This window comes from Orcinus orca, chromosome 14, assembly GCF_937001465.1.
Source record: "Orcinus orca chromosome 14, mOrcOrc1.1, whole genome shotgun sequence".
Taxonomy (NCBI): Eukaryota; Metazoa; Chordata; class Mammalia; order Artiodactyla; family Delphinidae; genus Orcinus; species Orcinus orca.
This window is the reverse complement of record NC_064572.1, coordinates 44,242,064-44,269,136: the sequence shown is the minus strand read 5'-3', so window position 1 is coordinate 44,269,136 and position 27,073 is coordinate 44,242,064. Positions and strand designations below refer to the sequence as shown.

Sequence of the window (27,073 nt, the reverse complement as noted above, 5' to 3'; positions counted from 1 at the left end):
CTCAGCCCCCTTGGACTGTCCCCTGGGTTTGAGAGACGGTCTTCTGGATGCTAAGCTCCCAAATCATGTTTGCACGAGAGAACCCAGAGAATTTCAGCAAAGAAAGTGCGGCGTGGCTTCCTCATGGGTCTCTCACAGACCTGCACGCAGGAGCAGTCAGGAGGCTTCTGGCTGTGCTTGCAGACCAGCCCTGCTAGGGCCATCCATCCTCCAGCTCCTTTGCGGCGCCAGGGGAAACCAGCGCTGGGGACTCGCAGGGGTCTACGGCCCAGGAGGGACTCCCCCGGCTGATGACCCTGGCAGGAGGCAGGGATGTGGGCAGCTGGGCACAAGTGTGCTTCTGACAGATCCTCATCCAGGGGCTCTGAGAGCACAGGGCGGAGCTCGGGAGGAGGGCAGCATGGAGGATTTCCCTCCCCGAGGAGGGGAAAGGCTGCCGCCGAGTGGCTGGCTGGCTGGCTAGCAGGGATTACGGGGATGGGATGTGGCTGGTGGAGTGCACAGCGTGGCCCACTGCAGCTGTCAGGGCAGCAGCCCCATGGAGGGCACTCACTCAGTCTCTGACCTTGGACCTGAGGCCCGGGAGCCTGTTTGGGGCCAGGGACTAGGGGCAGCCTCCCACCTTGGGGCGGACCCAGGATGGAGCGTGGAGGGAGGTGTCTAAGGGGCCTGACCCTGTTGGGAGTGAGAGTGGGTGCTGAGCTGAGCCTAGGATCCCTGCCAGGGAGGGGCAGAAAGAGCAGGGCGTTCAGGATGATGCATTCGGTCAGTAAGGTTGATGAAAGATGCTGGGCAGCTTGGTGAGGACTGGGGCCTGGCGCTGTCGCTGAGGCCAGGCCACGCTTCTCTGGACACCAGTTGTTCTTTCTCCCCTTTCCTTCTCAGCCCGCCTGTCAGTGGTCTGGGCTTCTCCGGCAGAGCCTACGTGTGCGTCCCACTGTGTGTGTCCCCGTGTCTCCTTGTATCTCTCTGGCTCTCTGACTCTTTCCACCTCGCCTTTTCTGATCTGTGTCCTTTCTTCTTTCTCTGTTCAAGTTTCATCTTGAGCTCATACAAAGTTTTTATGCTGCAGGATGGTCAGAGCGATGGTCACCCCCCCAAGGGGGCACCCAGGAGAGATGTCTGTGTGTGAGGGGGGCAGGGGAGAGGCTGTCCCTTAGCGGGCCTGGCCTCACGCACTTGCGCCTGCCCTGCCCCGTCCCCTGTCTTCTGCCCAGTAAACGCAGTGCAGAGCAGACTGGTGTCAGAAAGGCCCCAGTGTGAGCACACAGTACACACAGCTCTGTGTTTCTGGCATCAGGCCGGAAGTCGGTTCCATGTGGTGGCTTTAGCAGCCCAGCCCTACCATGTGTGAAACACAGGGCTTTGTCCCATCCCTGGAAAGGTTTACAACCTGACTGGAGCGGCAGGATTAAGGTGAAGAATTAATGTAAAGAGACAATGAAGCTCAATGGGGGCTTCAAAGAACTGACGAAACCAGGGTCATATTGTGTTGTGAGGTGTGGGTGAGTGGATGGGCCCCACGTGGGCCCATCAATGACAGAAGTCACCAGATTTCCAAGAAGACTTGTGATTAGAGCAAGGCTGTGTATTTTTGCTTCAGAATCCTCCAGCTTTTTCACCACCACGTGAGGCCACCAGAAAAACCCTGAACTCCATTACGATGGTCCCTTCCCCACCAATGCACTCAGAGTGAAGATGTCCTCTGTGGAGTGTCAACCCGACCCCTGGGCAGCACTGAGCACGGTCAGCAGACGTGGCCGTGTGACATCTTGCTGCTTTGGTGAGCAAGTGCTCCAGTCACCATTGACCTCCAGGAGGTCAGGACTCCGGAGGCGGACCTCTCCTGGAGCTAAGCTGGGGAACATGTCGTCCCTCTCAATGAAGTCACCTGCTCTCTTTTAGGAGAAACAGGGGTGTTTTTGCTGCTTCTGCCTTTGCCTGGAAGCTTGAACCTGAGATTCAGGTTTGGGCCTCAGCGTCTACCTGCCCCTGCCTCGGCCCTCCAGCCCTTGGCCTTGATGGTTTTTGCATCATTCTATCAGTTAGCCGCCTGGGATTTGAGTTCGCAGGGCATCACGGGGCTCTGGGTACAGGTGGCAGGGCTGCCACTTTCCACTTCTCTTGACCCTTGGGCATATCATCAAGTCCTCAATGCCCGTGTTCCTCACTCATCAAACAGCAGTGATGACTGTGCCTGTCTCACAGAGCTGTTGCTGTCAGTATTAAATGTATTAATGCAAGTTCTGCCCCCTCAGAGTAGGTGGCCAGTTAATGTACACTTCCCTCTCCAAAGCCCATGGCTCTGCCTTAGCTTTTCTAGGGCCCATCTTCAGGGATCAAGGTCCAGCTTGTGAGCCACGACTCCTGTCTTAAGGTTTCAGGCCCAGGCTAGAAGACTGAGACGCGCCTTGCAGCAGCTCTATTACCATCGGCCAGTCATTCGCCAAATGTCTATTAACATGTGTCACATCTTTTTTATCCATTCATCTGTCGATGGACATTTAGGTTGGTTCCATGTCCTAGAGGGATGGGATAGGGAGGGTGGGAGGGAGGCTCAAGAGGGAGGGGATATGGGGGTATATGTATGTATAGGGCTGATTCACTTTGCTGTACAGCAGAAACTAACACAGTATTGTGAAGCAATTGTACTCCAGTAAAGAACTATCTTAAAAAATGTCTATTAATACCTCCTGTGTGCCAGGCACTGTGTCAAGTGCTAGAGGTAGAACACGCCACAGGGCACTGTACAGCTCCGTGGGGAGACCAGCCAGGAGGCGCATCAGTGGGCTAATAGCTGAGAAGCTCTGAGGACAGTGCCTGATACACAGCAGTGCCATGTAATGTTCTTAAATAAATGGTGTGGTCACTTACGATGGGTAAGTACAGCCGCTGTGGAGCACCCAGAGGGGCAGCTAAGCCAGGTGTGAGGCGTCAGGAGGAAGTGACACAGAACTAAGGTGAGATGGAGGATAAGAGGGGAGAAGACGGGCTGGGCAGAGGGCGTGGCCCAAGGGCAGCCGGAACCACCTGAGTGGGGAGTTGGAATCAGTGCAATCTGGCTGCAGTGAGAGGGTTCCTGGCAATGAGGAGGAGCCGAAAGAGGCAGGCAGCTCGGGGCTTTATGACCACCTAGAGGGGTGGCCTAGGGAGGGTGGGAGGGAGGGAGACGCAAGAGGAAGAGATGTGGGGATACGTGTATACCTATAGCTGATTCACTTTGTTATAAAGCAGAAACTAACACACCATTGTAAAACAATTATACTCCAATAAAGATGTAAAAAAAAAAAAAGAGGCAGGCAGGGGTCACAGTGTGGGTCTTAGAAACCATGTTAAAGAGCTGCTTTCACTTTAACTGCACCTCAAAAAAAATGTTAACCAAAAAAAAAATCACTTGTAAAACGAGTGAAGTAAAAAGCAGTCTTCTAATAGGACAAAAAGAAGAATCGGGTTCAACTGAACTCAGCGGAACCTCACTCCTGGTTTTGCAGGGGATTCTAATGTCCCAGCAAGGCTCCCAGACACTCCATGGCGACAAGATGCCACCTCTGTGCTCCTCAGGGTGGTAGCCCAGGGGGAGGGCTTCCTGTGCTAGGCTTTCCCAGACCTGCGGGCATGGGTGGCTGGGGACAGGGGTTGCACCCATACCCCTCTGGCCTGATCTTGGCCAGAAGTTCTATTCTAACCAGACTCTGGGTTTTCTGTCTTCGCAGATGTTGGAGCAGCTCAAGTGTTAGCAACGGGCCAGCCTGCTGGGGCCGAAATTGGTAGGTGGCTGCCCACTCATCTGAGTGGGGAGCCCACAGGGTATGGTAGCCAAAGGGAGCCTCGGCTCCCTTCTCCACACTGTGGGTTAGATTTTGCCCTACCTCTTGCTCAGAGTCATCCCAGTGCATCCCCCGCTCTCAGGATCATGTCCCGAGCTCCTGCCATGTCCCAGTTGGGAAACCACATGTGTTCTGCCCCCAGCTACCTGGCTTCCCTGCTACCACCCAGCCACACTACTCTTCTGCATAGAGCCTATGTGCTCCAAGGACAATCCTACCTCAGGACCTTTGCACTTGCTCTTTTGTATCATATGGAGTGCTCTGCACCCAGAGAGCTGCAAGCTACTGCAAAGGCCTCTGGAGCAAGGATCTGAGCGATACCAATGAGGCAGCCAGCCCCGGGGGCTGAGTGAAGGTGCAGGTAAATCCAGAACAGCCGGCGTTTGTCGGGGTGGGGAGGTCCTAGCTGGGGGATGCCCTCGGGGAAGTAGGTGGTAGAGCAGGTGTGGGCAGTGGGCTGGGGGTGTGTGTCTTGGTGACTACCTTTTTTGAACATGGTAAGTCTGAGGCTTCTGGAGACTTCCAAGTAGAGGAGATGTTCAGTGAGTGTCTGGCATTCAGGACAGATGTCTAGGCTGAGACAGGGTGGTGGGCTTTTAGAGGGATGCAAAGCACGATCTCCTCCTCCAGTGCTTCCCTGGGACCTGGGGCTTGGTAAGTACAAAGTAGCATCTCTTGAAGAAATGGGTGGATCTGTGGATGGAGAAGAGATGGATGTGTGGTATGCGGCCGTCAGGGGGATGCCCTGGGGATGAGCTGGAAATGGATTTTTTCAAGACTTTCACTTTCTGAAGGATCTGCCCTCCTTCAGACTTTCCAGTTTCTGGCACTGATTTCTGAGCATGAGGCCCTAAAGCATGTTTCATCAACTCTGTCTCCAAGCATTTCCTTTCTCTGTTTCTGACGCTCATTGTTTCTCTGTCTTTCTGTCCCGTCTCCAGTCTTCCCCCTCTACTGTCTGTTTGGCCACCCCACAGGGACCTGGACTGGGGGAGACAGGTGTGATTGGGTGACCATGTATCTTATCATCAAATCAGGACTTTTTGAGAGTGGAGAAGAGACACTACTGTACTAATAATAGTGTCAGGATGATAGGCGTAAACCCACGTTGTCCTAGGAAAGTCAGCAAGTGGTTGTCCTAGGTTTGGGAGGCCTGGGAGGCATGGTCTCCAGGTCCTGGGGTGGCCACACAGCTGTCCTCTCACTGGCCGTGTTACCTCCTCTTGCACCCAGGGTTCTCACAGAGGGGTTAGGTACCCAGCTCCGGGGGATTTTGGAAATGTTGGTGGAATTGGGGGCTTTTGGGGCTGGGGTAACCACGGATGCCATGTGTCCCATCTCATATGCACACGTTCACACACACACCCAGACTCACACTGGCTAAGTTGTCCCATTTCTCTTAAGAAACATGCTGAGCGGCTCCCAACTGTCACCAAATCCATGACCCACTCATGTAGGAAAGTAGAATTCCAAGTCAGCCAATGCCCCTCCCTTGCCCCGCCCTAAGGGCCCTTCTCCCTGGGCAGCTTTACCTTCTTCCAGCCCCTGGGGGATTGGTGTCACGACGGGTTCCCCTGAGGGTGCAGCTGCCGCCACTCGCCAGGAGGGCATCCTCGTCCCAGCTCACCCAGGGCAGCACTCTGACTGCTCTCCCACTATAGAATCAGGGCAGACCGGCCTTTACCAGGGGTTCTAACAGGGCTTTTGGCAGCCTGGGTCAGGGGAGGCAATAGACTAAGTCTGCAAGGATGGAGGATTAGCTCTTGATGGTAGGGGTGAAGGGACCTGGGAATGCATAGATGAGCCCCAGGCTCAGAACCTGCATCACCTTTGGGGGCCTTTGGGGTCTCTGGAGTGGGGAATGTAGGGTAGGGGTCAGTTTGGGATGGATGTGGGCGGAGACTCTGCCCACAGCGTGGTCTCAGGGGCCCTCTGCTGGGTGACTGAGGCACCCTGGCGTGCGGCTGCGGGCTGCTGTGGCCAGCTCTGGTCCTGTGTCAGAACAATCGAGTGGACAGGCAGAGATTCTGGCAGAGTGATCTCACCACCCACGGTGAGCGATGCTGTCTTGACCCTCCAAACCGCCCACACGCATCAGAGGACACTTTGGGTTAAGGCATCGTGCTTTGGAAGCTCCAGTGCCCCTGGAAGTTTCCAGAACTGTTGCAAACCCTGATTCAGGGACATCTTAGTCATGGAATTCACAAAATTGAAAGATTTCACAATGCCTAATGCTTAATCCTGGTCCATGTGTACATGCATATGTGCGTGCTAGTGGGGGGAGGGGAGGCGATTATGTGATGACTCAAAATGAAGGCCTGACACGCACATGTGTGTGTGTGAAGATTCTGCTGTGAACAATACAAAGCAAACCAATTCAAAAGCATTGTTGAACGAACAGTCACTGTGCTTTTACGTTCCTACATATGATCGTGTTAGAGAGCAGCTCCGCTCTGTATGTTTGGATGTTCTGAATTATTTTGATACATTGGAGCTGTAGGAGGAGATTTCCATAATCCAGGCGAGGTGGCTGCCGTAGTCATTCAACAGTAAGCACTGCGAGAGTGAAGTACAGGAAAGGGAATGTGAAGGGTGCAGGGGGAAGGCAGGGTGAGGAGGAAGGGAAGGAACGGATGAAGGATGGGGAGAGGCGGGTGGCTGGGAGTTAATGGCTGGACGGGAGTCCCACCCCCATCTATTCCCCCACCATGTGCAGCGGACTGTTCTCAGCATGTATCACATCAGAGCTTCTCTGCACAGAAGGGAGCACAATTCAAGTTTCCAAAACTGACACTAGATGGAGTCAGGCTGAGTCGGGAAGAAGTTAGACCCGAAAGAAAAAGCAAAGGACAAGCAAGCCCTTCTCCTGTAGCAGAACTTTGCCGGTGCTTTCCGTCACCTAGGAATAATTTAGTGAACGTGCTGCCCTCCTGTTTTGCATGTTAAACCTCGACTTCTCCGAAAGGTGAGTTGTAAGAGTGATGGATTGCTCTTACTGAAAGGAGGAAAGACAGTCCCTCTCTTGTCCTGCGCTGGCTGGTGGCTCTCCTGCACGCCCCCCACAGGACGGGAGGGGGATTGCTAGCCATGGGCCAGAAGTCCTGTTGCCAGGATGGCTGTGAGACCAGGAATCAGCATCTCTTTGGGACAGCTAATATGGGGGTATTTTGGCAAGATTTTAAATGAAGCTGCGGGCTGTTTGCCTGATTAGATCTGAGAAAACTGGGTTTTAACAGCAAGATAAATGTTATCTTATTTGATTTGATTTTCCAAGACCTTCTCTTTGACAGAGGCCAGTCAACCGTTAGCCAGCTCAGTCCATTTGAAGACAAAAAAATTCCAAAACTTTTCTTTGTGTCATCAAGCTATCAGTTTGGCAGAAGTGTCTGCTTTTCAACGCAGCTGTGCGGTCTCAGAGCGGACAAGCCTGAGTGTGCAGGGCAGCCTTCAGGAAGGGGAACAGGATCCTAGGCTGCTGGCTGAAGGAGCCCTGCCCCCAGGAAAGGAGGCTCCTCCTCCAGGTTTATCTGAATGGTTGGTTCACAACTCACTTCCCCTAGTCCTGCTTTCCTGCACCTCATCACCACCCATGGGCTCTCACAGTCCTTCTTTTGAAAAATCTTCAAAGCCACAGAACAGTTGAAAGAACAGTGCAATAAAAACATCTCACCTTTCACCTAGATCCATAAATTAACATTTTGCCCTACTTGCTTTATCTCTGTGTACATAACTTTTTTCTGATTCATTTAAAAACTAATATAAATATCATGATATTTCACCCTTAAATACACCACGTATCTCCCACATAATCACAGTACAACAACATGAAAGGTAAGAAATGAATGGAAATGGGTGGTAATTCGATAGCATCATCTATTACACAGCCTGTATTCAAATGTTTCCCAAGTATCTCTTATATTTCTCTTTTTCCGAGCCAGGAGTCACTGTGTTGGATTTTGTCCCTTTTTAGTCTCTCTCTCGATGTTGCCTTCTCTCTGCGTGGCACTGTCAGTTTTGAAGTACGTAAGCCATTCGTCTTTCATGATGTCCCATTTTCTGGATTTATCTGACTGTTTCCTCTTGAGCAGATGCAGATTGAGAATTTTGTCAGGATTGCCTCAGAGGTAACGTTGCGTATGTATCTTTCAGTGCAGTGCACCAGGAGGCACATGACCCCCGTCTCTCTCAAGGTTGGTGTTGCTGCTTTTGATCACTTGGTTAAGGAAGCAACAGCTAGATCTCTGCACTGTAGAGAGAAAACCCTGCCTTTGTAATTAGTAAATAATAGAAGGGGTGGGACTTTGAGATGGTGGGAACACCCTGACCCCAATAATTCTTCACCCAGTGATTTTTCTTTTCTTTTTTTTTTTTTTTTTTGCGGTACGCGGGCCTCTCACTGCTGTGGCCTCTCCCGTTGCGGAGCACAGGCTCCGGACGCGCAGGCTCAGCGGCCATGGCTCATGGGCCCAGCCGCTCCGCGGCATGTGGGATCTTCCCGGACTGGGGAACGAACCCGTGTCATTTGCATCGGCAGGCGGGCTCTCAACCACTGCGCCACCAGGGAAGCCCCACCCAATGATTTTATATTTGTTCATAATCCATGTTTGAATCAGTTATTGCATTGGGGGTTACAAAGTACTGAGTTTCTAGTTCCAGAATTCCTTCTACATTTAATAGCTGCATTCTTCTAGAAAAAGACTGTCCTCTTCCCCTTTTCTCTTTCTCTTTCTTGTTGAACATTATTCCTATGGACTTCAATGCACTATAATTCATCACCATTATGAATCTTTTTCATGTTCAAATTGTCACAAGTTATCAGTACAAGTCACTTCTTGGTGGGTTTAGACAGGACCCCAGTAGTCATTGAGCATTTCCTAGACTTCTGACACAGCACAGTGTCCCAGGCTCACCTTGTACTGTTCCTGCTCAGACCTGGAATCACCCATTTTCCCTCGACCCATGTTTTTCTCCTTCTCCTCCTCCTCCTCTTTCTTTTTGATGTGAAATAGTTTTTAGAAACCAAGATCTGGGCACAATGTGTGCTCATGGCTATTGAAGCATCATTGCTTGTAGGCCCTCTCAATGGACAGTCAGCAAATGTATATTTAAATCAAAAACTCAATACCATAAGGTTCTTCTTGAGATTTCCTCATTCCATATTTCTACTTTACCTCCTCTAAAGTAAAAATCCTGTTCCGCAACCATATAAATATTTTTACCCATTTGCTCTACCCTATAATACACACAAAATACGTACTTCCAGAATTACAACACTGTACAACTACAAATTCGCTTAAAAATTTCTTTGCAGGGGCTTCCCTGATGGCACAGTGGTTAAGAATCCGCCTGCCAATGCAGGGGACACGGGTTCGAGCCCTGGTCTGGGAAGATCCCACATGCCGTGGAGCAACTAAGCCCGTGCGCCACAACTACTGAGCCTGCGCTCTAGAGCTCGAGAGCCACAACTGCTGAGCCCATGTGCCACAACTACTGAAGCCCGCATGCCTAGAGCCCATGCTCCACAACTAGAGAAGCCACTGCAATGAGAAGCCCAAGCACCTCAACAAAGAATAGCCCCCTGCTTGCTGCAACTAGAGAAAGCCTGCGTGCAGCAACGAAGACCCAACGCAGCCAAAAATAAATAAACAAATAAATAAATTTATTAAAAAAAGAAAGAAATATGCAGGAAGGGCAAATTTCTAGATACAGAAAGGTAAGTGGTTTCCTGGGGCTATATGTAAGAAGTGGATTGAAAGCGAATGGACATGAGGGAATTTTTTGAGGTAACAGAAGTGTTCTAAAACAGGATTATGGGGATGGTTGTACGACTCTATAAATTGCGGAAAATCACTGAATTATAAATTTACAATGGATTAATTTATGGAATGTAAATTATGCCCCAATAAAGCTTTGAGAAACAAAAACAAAAGAAAGAATCTGCCTGCCAATGCAGGGGACACGGATTTGATCCCTGGTCCAGGAAGATCCCACATGCCGTGGAGCAACAAAGCCCATGCACCACAACTACTGAGCCTGCACTCTAGAGCCCATGAGCCACAACTACTGAAGCCCGTGTGCCTAGATCCCGTGCTCTGCAACAAGAGCAGCCACCGCAGTAAGAAGCCCGTGCACCGCAAAGAAGAGTAGCCCCCTCTCACCACAACTAGAGAAAGCCCACGCACAGCAACCAAGACCCAACGCAGCCCAAAATAAATAAATAAAATAAATAAGTTTTTTTTAAAAATCAAAAAAAAATTTCTTTGCAGTTCTTTATTCTTAGAATTTAGTCCTCCATGTGTACAGAGTATTGTGTTCAAAAAGAATTAACTATTTTCTCAATGTGGTTTCGCTATCAATTTGATATAGTGTTAGAGACATTTGTTTCAGTGTATATGCTGGTTTTAGTGTCCTATCTTAATCCTTTTAGTTTAATTTTATTTTTTGAGTATGTGAAACATGCATATGGTTCAAAACTAAAAACATGTAAACAGGTAAATTCAGAGACGTCTTGCTCTCATCCTGTCCACTCCACCCTGCTCCCACCCACTGCTTTGAGGTAATTAATCTCAATAATTCCCATTTTATTCTTCCTGTGTTCCTTTTACAAAAATATATTTAATTAAAATTTTTTTACATATATACAATGTTTATAAAATTAGATAAATGTTCATACATGTAATATATGTATGTATATATATATAAATATATATTATTCTCGTTCTTATATGGGTTTATTTTTATTTGGATCTCTGATTCATTTGGTATGGTATGTGGTATGAGATATAGTTCCAATTTTATCTTTTTCCCAAATAAAAATCCAGTTATTTCAATATCATTTTTCAAAGCCACCCTATTTTCCCCAGTGTTTTACTTGCCACCTTTATAATGTTCTAAGTTTCCACATATGTTTGGATACTTCTAGACTTCATGGTATTCTCCAATGGTGTTTGTGATTATTCATGTGTTATTACCACACTCTTTCTTTTGGTGGCTTCATGTATGCTCTATTACTTGGCGGGGCTGGTTCCTGCACACCCTGCTATTCTGTTTTAGCTATTCCTGTGCACTTGTTTTTCCATATAAACTTTACAGTCAACTTCAGAATCTAGCTACAGAAACAAACATCTTGGTATTTTTATTGGAGTTGCATTATGTTCACATATTAAATTGAAGACAATTGACTTCTTTATGATATTATCCTTCACTGACAAGAAATATAATTTTTACAAGTCTGTTTTTTTGCTTGTCTCAGGAGAGTTTTCAGAGTTTACTCTTATGGATTTTTCACATTTCTTGTTAAGTTTACTTCTAAATATTTTATGTTTTTGTTGCTTTTGTAAATGGAATTTCCCATTATGTCTCCTACTTGTTCATTGACTGCTTATGGATTTTTTTTTTTTGGTGTGTTAACATGATAGCAGCTACCTTATTGAATGCTTTTATTGTTTTGTTCATTTTCTTCTTGATCTCCTTGAGTTTTCATCATATTATGTCATCTGCCAAATTGTAGATCTTCTCTCCCAATTCTTAAGCCTCTAATTGTTTTCTCTTCTCTGATTGCATTGGCTAAAACCACCAATGTTAAATAATAGTGGAAACAGTGAGTATACTTGTCTTGTGCCTGATCTTGGTGGAAAATCCTCTGGTGGTTTTCATTAAGTAAAATGTTAGCTTTAGGGCAAAAGTACGCACGTTTTATCATGTTACGGGAACACCCATCAATTCCGATTTTACTGAGTTTTTCAGAAATGTGTGTGGGATTTGGTCAAAAGGCTTTTCAGCATTAGCAGGCATTAACTTATCCTCAGCATTTATACCCTGGGATAGTCCTAGGCAAACCAGGACATATAGGCACCTTGTTACTAGTTTAGCTTTTTCCTTTCGTCCTTTTCGGTCTGCGTGATTTTTGGAGGATGTGGTGGAAGATTTGTGTTTAGGCCGCCACTATGATCTTAGAGTCTCTAAAAGTCTCTTTCTCTTCCTGTTGATGCCCAGTTCATGTCTGCAGCCTGATTCACTTACTAGTCCAGCCAGCAGATGCTATCCCAGCCTCTGCCCAGCTTATCTTTTCCTGCAGGTTATGTCTGGATCTCTAGGGGCTGGTGGCACACCTGTTTGTAGAGGAATCCCTTTCCTGTCAGAGAACAGTTCCTCAATGTGGTAACTCACAGTTGCCACTTCCCCAGCTCAGGGACATTGGGGGTGGGAGGAGACTGCTCTCCTGGTCTGCCCATCTTCTCTGGGCATCAGTATCTCAAGTGCAAATGATGACTAGGTCCAGCCACTTTTGATCCTCTCCTTAGCAACATCTGAAGGGGTCCTTTCAACTCAGGAATTTTTTAAGGTAATAGGAGGGATAAACTTTCTGTTAAGCCCCTGGACCTCTAGACCAACCAAGTCAAACTCTTTGTTCCTCTGGACCCGCCATCCTTTAAAGGAGAAGCACAACAACCTGACAGCATTTGAGGCTTTCTCTTGGAATCCCTTCTTCCTCTTCTCTCTCTCACTATCCTTGCTTGTTTCCAACTTGCTTGTCTTCCATGTAGGCTCTGATGCCATCAAGCTTTGTAACCCTGACCTCGACCTGTGTCCTTGGTCCTCCACACATGGGGTAGTTAGGTGTATGCTGTCTTTTTTACGGATGTGGACTTGGCTTGCCCCATTGAGGCTTCATTCTGCCCTGTCTTTCTGCTATTTCTGCCCCTTCTCTCATGGGCAGATGCTAGACTCAAGATATTAGGACTGAATATGCACAGTGGAATGGAATAAACAAGTATACAATGTAAGCATAAGTATTTCATGCTGTTATAACTATGGGTAATGTTTATTTGAAACTACAATGAAGTTTTGGTGGGAATTTGGCCTCAACGTGGAAGTGTGTGTGAGACCCTTAGCCAAGAGTGACTACAGCAGGGTCTCTGCCGTACTTTCAGCCCAAGCTCTACCATATCGGGGTCTGGTTCAGTGACCATCTTTTCTTCCATGTTCCTAGCTTTTAATATATATCTTTACTGCCATTCCCTCACGCCAAAGCTGATACACTAAGTGTGGAGAAGTCTCACCCTCTGTAACAGTGTATAGTTCAGACTCGAAGGTATCAGTTTCTAGTTACATTCCCATCGGCCTGTCTGCCTTGCAGCACCTGTTCAGGTCATTGCAAACTCTTCGAATACAGAAAGTGACACTTTCCCCTCGATATGCTTATTAACCTTGGGGAATGACTTCTTCCCTTTTTGTCACCAAAGTGGATGAGGTTTTGTGGCCTTGGTTTGGCAGGCAGAAAACAACCTCTAGGTTGAGCTCTATCTGAAAAACTCTCCCCTTTATCTAGAGCCACTGGTCTTCAGGTCCCTTTCTAGGTCACACAAGGAAATGCCCCACCTTGCTAAGATTTGCTGATAAACTCTTTCATACCTGTTGAATTGTGTGGGGTGCATTAGCATATGCCATGATTAGTTACAGCATAGTCACTCTTGTCAGGAAATCTTCCAGATGGTTCTTTTTCTTTCCAGAAATGCACAAGTGACTGAGCTCTGAGAAAGCAGCCTCTTCAGGAGGGGTTTGGCACTCTGGACAGCTGCCCAAGCTTGCAGTCTTATAGATAGCTTAAGTTTGAGCAAACAAAGCTGGTGATGGACCTTCACACGGAACTCAAAATCCAGGGCAAATAATAGAACTTAGAGAATCTAAAGTGCCTCTGTCCTAAAGGAAAATATTACTTCTCTTCTGCAAGAAGCTGACTGCGTAGAGGGAAGTAAGAGCCCTCTTTCCAGTGTGAGAAAGTTTGGAAGCCAATAAATGCTCACTGGCTATCCTGGTTCCCCAGTTGGAGCTGGTCATGCTTCAGGATGGCATTGTGTCCATGTCAATGGATCTTACTGGCAGCAAATGGCTCATGGAATGAGACCCAGACTCAAGACACAGCCTCTCCAGCACCACCATCTTACCAAGAGGTGAGCAGCATTTTCTAGAACAGTAGGCCTCACCTCAGCTGCCAAAAGAAAACCCTTGTCAACATTCAGGGGCCCTGAAACATGGAAACTATGGGGCAGTCTCCATTCCTACAAATGAAAGACAGACCTTCCAAAGGATGAAATGGCAGGCTGGGCTGGAGTGGGAGAAAGGGGTCTGATGGCCGTGGAATGGGCCTGCAGCTCTGTAGCTCTTCAAATGGTGGAGCCAACAAAGGATTAAATGAGAGAGCAGCTGCCATGCCTTGTAGAGAGCTATACAAATGCAAGCAATTATTGTTATGCGTATATAATTATTTTGTGGTGACTGTGACAATGTCCATACTTTATCATGGAGGACACAGCAGGCAGAGGCTTAGGAAACCCACGTCTTTGATTATTGCCATAAACGTAAACCTCCGTGGCACAGGCCCCATTCACATTTCTCTCCCCTGTAATGTTAATCTTTTATTTCCAGGCTGCATTAAGGAATACTCTTTGCCTTTTCATTCAGCAGAAATCTCGGTGGCTCTATGGACTGGTTCACTCCTTAGATAAGGTTACCCTCCTTGTGTGTGATGAAAGATGAGCTATATTTCAAAACAAAGTGTTGTGTTGTAATAATTTGCCTGGATTCCCAGGGCATCTTTTATCTGACTTGATAACAATGTAGCTCATTAGCAGACTTGGTTAACTGATAACCTAAAGCGGTAATGCGATACTCATAAGCAATTTTCTGTGTATAAGATAGAATAAACCATCTTGTAAGGTATCTGTTAATTGATTTGCTTCTTTTAGCAGCATTTTAATTAAGACAGCTGGTTGTGAACTGAAGGTGAATGCATCCCGATTCTCAGGAATCGTTTTAATTTCTGTAAACTCAATAGAATGTGGGATCCTCTCCACCATCCCACTTCATGACATATTTTCCCAGCACCACTCCCGGGCTCTGGTTTAGTTTGCGCCCTACACAAGGTCTCCCGTGTGAAGAACACAGAGAAGTATGCTGAAGACCAGTGCTTTCTCCTTGGCTTATAAAGGCAGACATGCCCTGGGAGCAGCTCCTGGGGATAAAGGTGCCAATGGGCAGGAGCCCTTGGACATGTTTTTGAAGCAACCGCAAGAAGTCATTGTGTCTGTAGGTGCGATGTCTTGAGCAAGGGCCGTTCCTCCTGCCCCACCCTGTGGTTTGGGAGGATGCTAGCAGAGGCCTTCCCAGCCCAGGGGCCCCCAGAACACATGCAGATCCCAGACAGCCCATCTCAGCGGGCAGAACATCCTGCCCAAAGGGGAAGGGACAGATGGTACTCAAATACCAGGAGGAAGAGTTAGCCCTACACAGGGGGAGTGAGCTGCAGATGGCAGCAGCCAGCCAGGATCTAAAGGCATGGCTGTGGTTTGCTGCCTCCAGGGCTCAGGACCTGGAGGAGAAGGTAAGATGGGATTGGGTTATCTGGCAAGATCAACAAATTAGACATATGTATCAATCTCTATGTCGTTAAGTTAAAAATATATTTGACATGTAATCTATAAATCAACACATAAAAATTAAATAAATATGTGTATATACTCTTCTACTTGTGTTAAAAGTATACATATTGTGGAATTCTAATATATTCCATCATAGAATATATGGGGGTTTGAATAAGTAGGTGGATAACAGCTCTTTTTATCTTCCAGGTTTGGAAATAGCTGAGAGGCAGACAAACAACTTAGGCAGATGGAGATGAAGTATCAGTTATTCTGATTTTTGAATGAGTCATGACATGTCAATATCACTCTGCAGGCCCTAGAGTCCAGATTGGTCCTTGCCCCAGTCCAAGCAAGAGGTGAGCATGGCTGGGGTTGGAGTGCCGGCAGCAAAGATGCAGAGGATGGATGGGTTTGGGATGGGGTTTAGAGGTGGAGATGCCAGGGCTTGCTGACATAGATTCGGGGGTGAGGGAAAGAATGACTCAGCCTCTGTGCTAGGGTTTGGTACCATTTATGAGGATGTGGAAGACCTGGGGAGTGCTAGCCTTGGGAAGGGTCTGCAGCTGGTCTCAGGTCTCTTGAATCAGCTCTTAGGGAGCCAAAGGATGGGCCGCACTTGGAGAGAGAGCAAACCCCGCGTTCCTACAGGAGTTCAAGCTTGTGAACTGGGGTTAAAAACACACATGTCGGAGATTGTTCTAGAATGTGCTCTAAGATCCATGAAAAAAGCAGGGGAGAATCGGCCTGGAGGAGCCATAAGGCTCTTTTACGGTGAGATGGAGTGTGCAGAGGGGTTGCTTAGACAGAGGGAAGCTGAGCTGAGCTGAAGATGCAAGCAGAGCGGGTGGTGCCTGTGACATGAAGCCTAGAAGGGCCAGGGCCAGGCTGCGCTCGGGGCTCCTCCCATTGACTGATTCTTTCTCTTCCGAGTCATTTGTCATAATCCCAGACTTGTCAGATAAACTAAGCATCCTTCAAAGAATATGATTTTTCACGTGGAAGTTATCATCGGATGACAAAGAAGTCTCCCAGGCTGTGTATGCAGACTGCGGCGAAGTCATTCAGGCCTGGACGTGAGGAGTTTATGAGTCAGGGAGGAGGGCAAAACATTCTGGAACCTGGTGTGCCAATACCCAGGAGTAGAAAAGACCACGGCAAAGCTAAGAAAGGGCAAGACAATCACCGTGCCCAGGCTTAGGCTGCGTGGGAGGAGGGTCAGGAAGTCTCTGATACACAGTGTCCTGCCATTCAGTTGTCTGGCTTTGTGAAGTCTGTTTTCTCTTTTATGAAAGTAGTTGCAGAAAGACGGTAAGCGAATAGGTGAACTAGAAGTTCAGAGTCATGAAGGAAAGATCCAGAAGTCCTACTCATTTACGAGGTGTTCTGGAAGGGAAGAGCAAACAGAACAAAAACAGGGACATATCAAAAGAGAGAGAATAAAATTGACCAAAGTTGCAGAAAGATACTAGAACACAGCTTAAAAGGAAGAATGCAGCGAGACAAATGCAAACCCCACTATATACAGCAAAATCAAAGTAAAATTTGAGAGTACCAAGAACAAAGAAAAGCAAATGACCTATAAAAAAATGGGACTTTGACCAAAATTAGACTTCTCATTGGCAGAACTGAATGAAAGAAGATAAAGAAGCAATATTTTCAAAATTCTCAGGGGATATGATTATGCACCATAGTATTCTCTTCCCAAACAAACTATCATTCAAGTGAAAAGGAAAAAAAAACTCAAAAACTCAGAAAATTTACTACCCCAAAATTCTTTCTGAAAAAAATTACTGGAAGATGAACTTCAGCAAAATGAAAAATGAATTTAAGAGGAATGTGTGAGATAAAAGAAGTAGCAGTGAGTAAAGAAACCGGTAAAATTGATATTTAAATTTAAATAAGTAGGGATTATTTTAAAAATTACTATACATTGCCATTCCTGTACATTGAAATCCCACATGATCTCAATATGGGAGGTTGTATGGGAGACAGATATGAAAGCATTATATTGTTCAGGGACATAATATATCAATAGAATATTGATTAATTCTCAGCAATGATAGAAAAATATAGTACTGAATTTGTGTAACGTAAATTCAGGAAGACCTCCTAGAATAAAAAAAATGGTGGGGGGCTTCCCTGGTGGTGCAGTTGTTGAGAGTCCGCCTGCCGATGCAGGGGACACAGGTTCATGCCCCGGTCCGGGAAGATCCCACATGCCGTGGAGCGGCTAGGCCCATGAGCTATGGCTGCTGGGCCTGCGCGTCCAGAGCCTGTGCTCCGCAACGGGAGAGGCCCCAACAGTGAGAGGTCTGCGTACCGCAAAAAAAGAAAAAAAGGTGGGATGGAAAACGTCAAAGCAATTACAAGCATTTAGGGGAAAAGAAAAAGGAGAAAGAGAGGAAGAATTTGGAGGAGGAGGAGGAGGAGGAGGGGAAGAGGAAGAATGAAAATTCTTGTGTATATTCTTTTGGCACAGACATGAGAATTTCTCTAGGGCAGATACAATTTTTATTCCTAAAAATGTAGCGTACGTGTGGCATGGCCAGTGTGAGATGATCTGAGCGGCAGTACTGTGTATAATGGTATCATCCCTTAGTATTTTGGGGAGCCTGGTCTCCAAGGCTGCTGGACCCAGATATCACAATGGAAGCACATCCCTCTCTGACCTCTTTGCCCTCGTTTGCACCTCAGACTTGGCTCCAATGCCAGACTGCCCCGGGAGAGAGTAAGAGAAATAAATGCTGTTTCTGCCAGCCTGAGTGGGTGGCCTCCAGTGGTCTTGGCCAAGGGAGTCCTCGGGTAGGGGAGCAGGCAGAATGAACTGTGAAACCACTTTGGCAGCAAGGGCAGCAACATGGTAAAAATAAGAGTAGGGGACAGGACAGCCCAGTGCCTGGTGAGGCTGGTGAGGCAGAGGGTGGGGATGCTGTGAGGACAGCTGCGGGTATGGGCTGAGTCAGGCTGAGGGGGACCTGTGGGTGTCAGGAGGAGGGGCAGGGCTACACTGATGTCTCTTCTCCGGTTTGGGAGGAGTAGCTAGCGTAGAGATGAGGGCTGTTATTTCCATCAGTTGGATGGACTCATATGGAACAGGCCTTCAGTATAGGAATCTCTGAAGTGATGGAAGGCACAGAACCCAGACCTTCTCAACTTGTCATGGTGGCCGTGCGTTTATTAATGGCTCATCCCTAAAAGAACCATCAGTGTTGTAGAGGACCATGTGGAGGGTTTCGTGCACCTGAATTGCGGGTGCCTCCCCTGGTCCCCAAGAAATGCCAGGCAGAGGGGTGGACTCCACTTCCCCAGAGAGGGAGGTGGGCAAATGAGGAGAATGGTGGGAAGGGAGTTTGCCCTCAAAGAAAGAGAGTTTTTCCAAGCAAATGAAAGCTTTTCAGAGGAAATAATATCTAAAGAAGCTTTATCAGAAGTTGAGCCATGTAAAACCCTTGATGTACGGATAAAGAAAAATGAGTGCCAGCCAAGATGGGCATGACTTGGCCTCAAGCAGGCTAAAATCATCTCCTTTCATCAACTTCTTAAATGAGGATGGCAATGACTCACCCAGATGAGGGAAGAGGGGTGAGAAGGGGGAGGAGGAACGGGCACAATCCCAGGGTGGTGACAGGAGCTGACTGACACCTGAGCCCTGCAGCTGGGGGCCGGTCATGCTCTTAGACATCACCTGGTCCTGAGGGAGCCCCTCCACCTCCTCCCCCATTCTGAGTGGGGGTCCTATGTCTGAGCTCTGAAAGCAATGAGTGGGAGGAACAAAAGGTCAGATTTAGGCCAAGGACAAGAGAAAACTTAAGTGTAGTGTAACTTCTAAGCTTCAGCTATTGTTCATGAAATCAGCTAGGCATTTTGTCTCTCCAAGGGAAACATCTCTTCAAATTAATGATAATTTACAACATGTCTTAGCATTTGCCTGGCACGATTGAAAATAAACATTGTAAAGCTGCCTTAGCCTTTGCAAGATGGAAATGATGCCAAGGCCGAGGCTCACACTAGCTCTTTAAGGGGCTCAGTTGCTCAGGACTGGTGGATGGCAGGTGGGTGGAGGAACCGTGGGCAGGGGCAGGTGTCCAGAGCGGGTGGGAAGGGAGATGGGGAAGGCACTGGCAGGACTCTGGTGGTGGCCAATGACAACCCGGCTTTCTGTGATAGGGCAAGCCTGTGCTGTGCCGATGTGCACGGGTCCTAGTTTGGACACCTGGTTCACAGCTCAGCAGCTACTTGACCTTGGGCAAATTGGCAGGAGTGGAAGGGCCTGGGGGTTCTCCGGGACCATCATAAGGATTAAAAGACATGATGAAATGCCTCGCTCTATGCCGGGCACATGGTTGGTGGTAGATAGATGCTGATTCTTTTCTGTTTATGAACTTGGGGATGAGAAGACAGAACCTGGGTGATCTTTCCTCCCATCCAAGTGACTGGAACAGCTAATTCAGGTCTCAAAATGCCTGAAGCCCAGTCATACGCAATTTCCCCTCTCTCGCCCCCTCAGGCGATGCGTGGCTAGAGAGGCTGCCCGGCCCTGCCTCCAGGCCCGACCCCGCCCCGCCAGCCCCCAGCCCGCCTACAGCTGCCCTCTTCCCTGAAGTCGGGGCCTGCTTGCCCAGCTGGCTTTGATCAGTCTCTCGCTGAGCCACTTTTCTGTTTTCATTCGTCCTTGTTTATGTTTCCTTGCAAACAAATGTCATGTCTTTCCCACGGGCTTCTCTGTAGCCAGTTTATTTTATCCTTGTGTAGATAGGGCCAGGTTTCGGCCCTTTGCCCCAGCTGCATTTCCTGCGCCCAGTAAGCCAAACGCTGCGGCCTTCTGACACCTGTCCCCAGGTCCTGGAGTGAGGGACGTGCCCACGGGACCTGGTATGAAGCATCCTGGGGATGGATGGGCAGGAAGTGTGGGGTTTCGCAAAATCTTACTTGTGAGCATATGTGTGTGTATATATACATATATATATTATATATATCTATATAAATATTTTTAATTTAGTATTTTTTAAAAAATCATTAATATTTAAGTAAAACTAGAAGTAATTTATTGCTTATTTTCTTACATGTTTATTGTACAAAAATTAGAAAATAAGGGTAAGCAAAAGGATGGGAGAACCCCTTTTCCAAAGATAAATGTTGCTCACTTTTTGGTATGTATCATTCCAGACTTTACATATGTGAGCGTGCATATATATACATATACTAGGTTTCCATAACTGGGATCGTATGGTACATTGGACCCTTGAACAACATGGGTTTGAATTATGCAAGTCCACTTATACGTGGATTTTTTCCAATAGTAATTACTGCAGTAGGTTGAATCCGTGGATGAGGGACCTCGGATATGGAGGGCTGAGCTATTTTTAACTTGTGGAGGATGGGTGCCCCCAACCCCCCCCCATGTGTTCAAGGGTCAATTGTATATGGTTGTACTTCCTATATCGGGAACATATTTTCCTGAGCTCTTCATGAACTGCATTGCATCCTTTTTTTGGTTGTCCCATATTTTATTCTCAAACTCTAGCAGGCATCTGAATCAATCACACAGAGGGCTTATTTAAACCCAGATGGCTGGAGGCACTGGGGTGGAACCCAAGAATCTGCATTTCTAACAAATTCCCAGGTGAGGCTGATGTAACCCAATCCATTGAACCTCCTTGCTTGAGACGCTGGTTGCTTCTGAGTTTGTGCGTATAAATAACACCGTATTGAAAATAGGCCAGAGAAATCTTGGCATACTGTTAACTTCCTCAAAGATAAAGTTCTAGAAGCAAGATTGCTGAGACTGAGGGTATCACAGGTTTAAAGTTGTTGCTATGTATTGGCAGAACATTTGTTTCAATTAATATTTCTAACCAGTATACCAGTTCTGGACCTTGTGTTTATTTAATTCTTTTTTTAAAGCTAAAATGTGTCCATCTGATCTAGCTAATCTAGCTAAGGAAGCTGAATTCCCCTCCCACAGGCTGTATGACCCCAGGAAACTGCACCCACTGCTCCACGGCTGTTTCTTCATGTTGATAGGGAAAGGATACTCCTTTGCCCACAGGTCTAGGTTGCTGTGAGAATCATAAAATGATGGTGGGAGTAAGTGCTTTTTCTATACTGTGACCCACATGCAGGTGGGAGGGTCTGAGCACTTCCCTGAAGGATTAAGAAACAGCCTCTATTGTGGAAACTCCCAGAAAGTTAGAATTACTGGGGGAAATTTGCCTAAAGGGCTTGTTTTCCCAGCCAGAACTGTGGGCTCCACTAACTGAATGTAGGAGCCTCCAGCGGTGCAATGGTAAATGTTTAACAACCTGCTCCCTCCCTGGGGTGGTGGTGGGGTCCGGGGTGGGGGTAGGGGTGGTAGGAAAGGCCTTGACTGTAGCCTTTGCCAATTACCATGGTGTAAATCCACCCTCCAAGCCCTCTTACAAGCTGCCAGTGTGTCATGAAATGTAGTAAAATAGTTAGGAATTGATGAGTTCTGAATATTTATTACTTTTGTGTATAATATAATCTATTTAATTGGAAGTTTATAAAATTTTAATTGCGATAATGGCTATGTTTCACAATTGGCTTGCAAAAATTTTTGAAAGGTTTATTAATTGGCTTTCCTTAGCCAGTCGTAGGTGGCCCCAGCACACCACTGGATGCCCCTCTTGGCTGGGAACTCATTAAAAATGCAAGTCACTTTTCCATCTTTCTGGAGGAATAATGCCTGGTTATGCTGACTTCACTTTTTACATTTGGCTGTGGGCAACAAACTGGCAATCTGAATTATTTAAGGTTCCAAAGGTTTGGCATTTATATGTTAAAATAGTCCAACATTAAGCTGTGCAAGGACTGAGGTCTGGGGTCCTGCTAAGACGTTTGGCTCTCGTGCAGGGCTGCCAAGCTCCTCCTGCATACGTCTGGTGCAGAGAGAAACCCAGCAATGTGGGAGAAGCAGGCTTTGTTTCCAGAACCTCATCACTGATGTCTTGAGAGATCTGTTTTCAGTTGCTGCCATTCTTGCCTTTTAATTATCTTTGTTTGGGTTTATTGTGATCAATTTAATTTGTTGTGCGTTGGGTGGTGGATCCTACAGTGTGACTGCTTCTTCTCACATTACTAGTGTTCGTGGCCCGTCATTTTCCAAAAAGCCGACTTGAATTTATGTATACATTGTGGTCCAAATACGAGCTAGTCATACTTCTTTCACAAAGGCAGGTAAATAATATGAAACATTATTTTGGGGTCTCTACAATGCTATTTCACTGTCATGCACCACTGCCTGTGAATTTGTGCTATGTCAATAGTCTATTATGTGTTGTAGCTAACAAAGTAATAATATATTTGCTGGGTTATCTTCAAGTTTTAGGGAATCATTTAAAACTATAACTCAGGGCTTCTCTGGTGGCGCAGTGGTTGAGAGTCCGCCTGCCGATGCAGGGGACACGGGTTCGTGCCCCAGTCCGGGAAGATCCCACATGCCGTGGAGCGGCTGGGCCCGTGAGCCATGGCCATTGAGCCTGCGCGTCCGGAGCCTGTGCTCCTCAACAGGAGAGGCCACAGCAGTGAGAGGCCCGCATGCCACAAAAAAAAAAAAAAACCCCAAAAAAACTATAACTCAAAATTTAAATAATATGCAGATCCTTTTAGTCTTCTCTTGCAAACAATAAAAACTTCATGTATGCTCCCCTCCGATCTTTATCATATTTGTTGAATTTCTGACAGCCAGAGTGGACTTGGGATGGCATCTGTGGAGAGCTGTCTGTCCCCTTGTGAAGTGAATCAGCGCTGACTTCCTTCTCACCAACACTGGCGGGGCTTCTCTTTCCTCCCCAGGATTGGTGCTCATAGCGCCAAGGATGCTGGCTGGTTCAGGTGACAGGTAGGAAGCGCACTGATCTCGCTGCTTTCTGCCCATTCCCTGTGCACTTGTGGGCGTGCTAGAGCCCAGTCCTGCCTCCTTGACCCTGAGATCCTCCACTTCACCCACCTGGACATGCTGATCGCATGAAGCAGCCTGTCTACCGCAGCAAAGCCAAATGGGGTTTAACCTGGGAAGGCAAGGGTGGTTCAACATTTGAAAAATCAAGCCGTGTAGTGCATCACATAAATAGAATGAAGGGACATAATCATGTCAATTGATGCAGAAAAAGCAATCCACAAACGTCAACATCCTTTCATGATAAAAGCACTCAGTAAACTAGGATTAGAAGGGAACTTCCACAACACGAAAAAGGCCCTGTACAAAAGCCAGCGATGTTCTCGACGGTAAAAGGCTGAACGCTTTCCCTGAAGATAAGGAATAAGACAAGGATGCCAGCTTTCAATTCAACAGAATACTCAAGTTCTTGCCAGAGCAATTAGGCAAGGAAAAGCAATAAAATGTGTCCAAATTGAAAAAGAAGAAGTAAAACTAGCTCTATTTGCAGATGACATGATCTTACGTATCAAAAACCCTAAAGAATCCACACCCCCCCCAAAAAACCTGTTTGAATTAATACGCAAATTCAACAAAATTGAATTTTAATAAGTCATATTTCTGTACAACGGTAATGAACAATCTGAAAAAGACATTAAGAAAACAGATCCATTTACACAGCATCCAAAAGAATAAAATACGTAGGAATCAATTTTAATCAAGGAAGGCAGGGTTTGTACGCTGAAAACACACAGACACAAACCCCACTGTGGAGGGGGAGCTGGAACCAGTCTCACCGCACTGCGGGGGTCAGCCAGCAGCAACGGGTGTGGCTCAATGGGCTGCCTCACGTGCCGGCCCCTAAGTCTTGGCCTTGGGTTCCTTTCTTGGGAACTTTCCTGTGGTAATTTCACGCAGCCTGATCCAGCCTTCCCAGAAATCCCCCACCTTACCGCCACTGCATTCCCGGAAGAAGGCATGGGATCAGCTGCAAGGCTTTGGGTGGTAGGTTGGGGAGAGACAGTGGCTGGTTTCCCCTGGGACACCTCTACCATCCAATAAGCAACTGCATCATCTTACAAAAGAGCCACTTTCTCTGAAGGACTGGGATAGGAAAAGCCAGTCTTAAGACAAGAGTCTGCAATAGCCATTCTGATTATGGGGATAAAAATAAATCATCCTAGTTCTGCTCTGGTGATCCGTGAGCTGCTTTTCAGCAGACGTGCAAATACCTTGGATGTTGGCTGAAGGCTGCATGGGGGTAAGCCCAGCACGTTTAGAAACTGTGCTAACTCACTGTTGGTCTTTAGGGTCCTGGGATCTCCCCTTCCATGTGGGAGCCATGCTTCCAGAAGGTTCACTCAGTACGAGGTAGCAGCTGATGTCCTCAGAGCTGGGTCCAGGGTGACCTATGGCCAGCACATTTTGGACATAGAGAGAAGGAAGACTCAGCCCTTTCCCCAGAGCTCTCCACGTGGCTCTCTAAGAACATTCAAGGGGGAGAGACCAGCAGCTGCGATCCTAGAGCTCCTGGGTCACATGCATGGCCTTCAGCTGGGATGTCCTTCCTCCCAGCTGAGGTCACCTTTCCAAGGAAACACAAGTTGGGAAAAGACACTTCTGAATCCAAAAATCTCGTTAAACCTTTGCAGTTCCATGGAGCCAGAGCTGGGGTGGAGGGGCTCTGGGCCAGGTTGGGGCTCTGGGGCCTGGAGCACAGCCAAGGACATGCCTGAGGGCCCTGCACAGGTGTCCCTCACCCTGCTCCCTGATGACAGAGAAGTCCTAGGCTGTTTGTGTGGGTGTCCTGAGGTTAAGGTCAAAACCCTGAGACAGTTCCAAACAAACCACAGAGAAGCAGCAGCCTGTTATTAAGTCTGAAGGAAAACAAAAGCAAAACTCCCTTCCCTGTTTGCCTGGGGAGACTGAGGGAGAACTCTTCGTATTATATTTCCCTGTGGCTGGGTTTTCCCTTATGCGGTCCACTGACTCACTTCTTTTTAAATAGTGACAAGAAGCAACAGAAAATGAACTCGAAAGATGATACTTCCCTACTCTGATCCTCAACTTATCTTCTGGCACTTTCTCTGCAGAGTTAGCACAGGCTGAGGCCGTCAATAATTCCTGGGAATAGGCTTTCAGTGGGACGGACTCCCAGGCTGGAGGTCGCCCTATACCTGGCCCGCAGCATCTAAGGCAACTCACCACTTCCCCACCTCCCTCGGTGTTAAGTCTGATAATAGGAGTTTTTTGAGAGAGGCAGCGACAAGGTGGCTGGTGTCCCCTCAGGGGGTCCTATTTTCTAGCGTGAAGAGAGGAGTGTTGCCCACTTTAAACGCTTTACACAGCGGCTCAGCCGCAGAAATGCTGCGACCGGTGCACCACCCCAGGTAACATCAGGCTCCTTGGCCAAGTGGACAGGCTATTTCTGGAGGCGCATCGGCTCTGGGATGAATGATCTGATTCTCCCTGTAGCCTGGATTGTGGCACAAGCCCATCTCTGGAGTTAGAAGTGAAGGGAAGCAAGAGGTGGCATCTCTGCTTCCTGCTGGAGCTGTGGCTGGTTCATTTCCTGTTAGCTTCTTCTCAGCTAAGAAAAAAATAAGTGGGGGGGGGGGTGCTGAGAAGAGGAGGTTTTGGAAGAAAAGTGGAGACTGGAAAATCCTCCAGGCCTTCTTGATGAGGTTTAAGACTCACATGTGATGTGTGAGATGAGTTGGCCAGGAGTCAGAGCTCCGAGAAAGTGCTGCGTTGGTCCTTTTGGGGTTTTGCACACCAACCCTGCCGGCTTCAGCAGTGGAGCATGAAGTTCTTGGCGAGGCTGGAGACCCAGCTGGAAAACTGAGGGGGCTGGGATGTAGGGGGCTGGGTGGGTCTGGGCCATAACACCCCCACCCCTGCTCTTCCCCAGGGAGGGCAGAAACCCTGTATGGGTGGCCTTGGCTAAACATCTGCTTGGAGCAGGAAGCAGGGCTGGGACAGAGGACCTCTTGTGGCTGGAAGCAGCCCAGAGCCCACATGAAAGTGAAGGACAGTGGCACACTTCGGTGGGGCTTTGCTCTAAGCCGCCCCTGCGCAGCAGCCAGAGGGGGAGAGCATCGGACAGTCTGACAAAGCAGCCCTGCCTCTGGGGTGAGGGGTCAGCACCCCACCCTCCTAATTCCTGCCTGTACTTCATCTAACCCCTTGGCGTCTCTACCTCCCTCTGAATATGTGGTTAATTGTGTCTCCCTGGTGGGATTGTTGAGAGGGTTAGAAGGAACATATGCACATTCTGGGGCAAAAAGGAACTGACCCAAGTAACTTTGGAAAATGATGTTTTCAACTAGAAACTATAAGGCTAAAGGCAAAAGGAACTGTGTGTAAAAACTGTACTCTAGTTGGTAAAGTAGTTTCCCAAGGGCTAACAACTTTGAAGCTGTTATACCTGCATACTGGGGTTGAACAAGTGGGTAAATGGACAGTGGGTGGTGGGAGCCTTCCTCCCAGGTAGTGCTGGGGGCCAGCGCTCAGCTGGGCCAGGATGGTGCACTGCAGTCCAGACGCTGGTCGGTGAGCTGTCTCACTAGAACATACTTAAACATTGCATTGAAAATCAAAGTCTGCTGAGTAACAGATTGCCCCCAAATTAGTGTGTGAATCTATGCTCCCAGTTTCTGAGGGTCAGGAATTCAGGCAGGAGATGGCGGAATTCAGAGGTGGTGGCTTACCTCTGCCCTGAGATGCCTGGGGCCCCAGCTGGAAGATTCAAAGGCTGGAAGTTAGAATCATCTGAAGGCTGGTTCATTCACATGTCTGATGGCTGGCTAGGACCTTTGCCGGAACTGTTGGCTGGAACACCTCTATGTGGCCTGGGCTTCCTTACAATGTGGTGGCTGAGTCCAAAGGAGAGTGGAGAGAGAGAGGGAGACAGAGAAGGAACCCAG

At 47.7% G+C, this 27,073-nt stretch overlaps 1 long non-coding RNA gene across 1 annotated transcript; it reads right to left on the bottom strand.

The window, feature by feature from the left end:
• Window positions 1–4,426: 4,426 nt before the first annotated feature.
• Window positions 4,427–27,073, bottom strand: LOC125961005 (uncharacterized). The gene is made up of 3 exons (XR_007471295.1): window positions 26,858–27,073; window positions 24,445–24,556; window positions 4,427–4,520 (listed from the first exon to the last, which is right to left on the bottom strand). It is a non-coding gene; the product is annotated as an uncharacterized LOC125961005 (long non-coding RNA).